A 3,039-nucleotide genomic window follows, 5' to 3' on the forward strand; every position below is an offset into this window, starting at 1 on the left:
GAACTTTACAAGGCAAGATGGTACTTCAGGTTCCTACTTCACAGAAGAAACTGCCAGATATTCTACAGGACACAGAGAAAAGTGACTGAGAGACTCTAGGCCTGTGGGCTGAAGACAGATGCCCCAACTTTACAGATGAACTTTGGATGACTGTACAGGCAGGCAGCTGTCTCTGTCATTTCTAGATTTTTGGAAGTTGCTTACAATGTTCTTTCTGTTTACTTTGGTAATGGTAATTTCTGGGGTCTTTGATGTAGTTGAAGACTAGATAGTTATAATTATAATTTTCCTTGGTTATGATAAAAGAGAAAGTAGATATGAAACCTTAGACTCATAAATATAGGATAGACAGAAATTTTTTTCTTTAATTTTACAAAATACAGATAGACTAGATATTGTAACTGTAATTCTTGCTTGATAACTTTTATTATATGTAATTTTAATAGATTAAGTTAAAACCTTTTTTTTGTTTAGACAGAAAAGGGGAATTGATGGGGGAATGTCCTTCTGTACACTGCAAATATGATTGGTTGATAAATAAAGCCGTTTGGCCTATGGCAAGGCTGCTTAGAGGCAGGCGGGAAATTCAAGAGAGAGACAGGAAGAAGGCGGGGGAGACGCCAGCCTGTCATCCAGAGAGCAGTATGTAATGACACACAGGTAAAGCCACAAAACACATGGCAACATATAGAATAACAGAAATGGGCTGAGTTTAAGTGTAAGAGCTAGTCAGTCATAAGCCTGAGCTAATGGCTGAGCAGTTTTAGTTAATAAAAGCCTCTGTGTGTGTTTACTTGGGTCTGAGCAGCTGTAGACCAAGCAGGACACAGGAAATCTTCTGACTACACTTTCCATAGTCTCTATGTGCTTGGAAGAAGATACAGAACTGAAGAAATAGTGATGTTTTGCTACTTCAAAACCCTGAGTTTGAAGAGGTCTTCTAGCATCTATTGTTCCCTCTTTTAGCACTCTCCTTTGTGACTCTTCACAAAAAATCTAATCTCCAGGTTGCAGAATACAGTGGAGCATTCCCCAACCACACTGATAAGGAAGATGCTGCCTGTGTGACTGAAGGCACAGCACCAGAGACACAAATGAAACTCAATCTTCAGTGGATCTGGAATGGACCTGCTCCAAGTAGACAGAATTTCCAACAATTCTCTTACAGGGCAAGAAATAATGTACTCTCTTTTTCTAGGGTGCCCTTGGAAAGTAACCATATTGACACATGGAGCAGGGGTGACATATTTCCACACAGCAAGAGAAACAGGATGGGGGATGTTGCACACCACACAACCCCAGCTGTCACCACACACAGTGCTAGGTTTAGGGGGAGTGATAAGCTTCCTCCACTAGGAACCACTTATTACTCAGATAAATTTAACAGTGCCATGTAGACAACACACCAATGATAAGAAGGTGGAACCACAGGGATCCCAACACTCCAGAGGAATAGTGTGTTACTGCTCTGTGTGTGGCAGGAAAGCAGAAACTAATAAGACATTCCTGGTTCAATTGCACTGATTATCTGCCAGGACACTGATTATCTGCCTCAACATTCTCTGGGTAGATGAGTGAGTGGTCTCTCAACTCTGCAGCAAATACTTTCCTGCTACCATCCTTTGGTCCTATTTTTCCCCCAAGGGTATAACTTCTTTCATACCTGCTTGGATAATAAGTTGAGCACATTCATAACATGGGAACAAAGCAATACACATCAAATGCATTCTTGTTCATGATGGCATGTACCTTGGCATGGCACACATAAGGATACTTAGTATCCAGCTTATTTTCTGCTATTCTCCGAGGCACCAAGTCATCACTGCACCTATTTGTCATTCCATTGTACCCCATCCCAACAATCTCATTTCATGTATTCACAATGCAGGCTTCACCCTTGGAACTTGGATCCTTGCTCCTTTGTGCTGATAAAAAAAAAAAAAAAAAAAAAAAAAAAAAAAAAAAAAAAAAAAAAAAAACCACCGCCATGAAATCTGCCATGAAATACTCTGGCCATTCCAGAGAGTCATCCAGTTTTTTGCAAGGAATGTCACTCATGTTGGGTCTAGAAGTCATATACTACCACAAGCAGCTTCAGAATAAGGAAACTGAGGTAGGGATGTTACCAGTCCAGGGAGAACTGCTACATCTCATCTTGGACAGGGTGCACAGTCCCCACAACTCGCTCAACTCTTCTCTGGGTTCCCAGGTCTCCGTCCTCCCCACCATGTGGGTGCCAGAAGAGAATCGGGGAACACTCTCCCTCCTCTGAGGCAAGTGGACGCCCACACACAGGCTGAGGGCAGCAGAAGCTGCCTCTTCTGCAATGGAAGGAGCCCACTGGTGCCGGCTATCTCCCTTGCTGGGGTGTAGGCCAAACTCATCATCCTGTCTGCCTCCCAACACACACCCCTCTCCCTGCCTCCGCCTCAGTGCTCAAGAAAAAAGTCGGGAGGGAGGCTTCTCTCTTGACTATAGATGTAATGCAATCCTTTCTTTCAAACACCCATTGCTGTGACTTCTCTGCCATGATGAACTTTAACCTGGAATTGAGAGTAAAATAAACACTTTCTCCCAATGTTGCTTTGATCAAGATATTTTACCACAGCAACAGGAAACAAAACCAAGACAAAATACTAAAATAATAAAAATAATAGGAAATCATCCATAATAAATTAATTATTGTAGCTGATTGTAGGGGAAAAGAAACAGAACAGGAATGAAACTATACATAAAGAAAACTTTAATGTCACCTGTAAAAGTATACTTTAAGTGCACTAAGATACTTGCAAAGGATCCAACAGTTCACTAGTGGGCTTATAGAATACACTAATGGAGACAAACAGAATAGGATTTATCCAGAGATTCATGAAGCATCTTAGAGGCATGTCCACAGGCAGAAAGGAACTACAGATGTGAGTGGGTGTGAGGATCAGGGAGCCTATTAGGATGGTGGGCTGGAATCTGAAGAGCTAAGCATTCAAATATCTGTTCCACTTTCCAAATTATAGTAAACACAGTTCACATTTCAGAACTTCA

The sequence above is a fragment of the Peromyscus eremicus genome, chromosome X, assembly GCF_949786415.1.
Source record: "Peromyscus eremicus chromosome X, PerEre_H2_v1, whole genome shotgun sequence".
Classification (NCBI taxonomy): Eukaryota; Metazoa; Chordata; class Mammalia; order Rodentia; family Cricetidae; genus Peromyscus; species Peromyscus eremicus.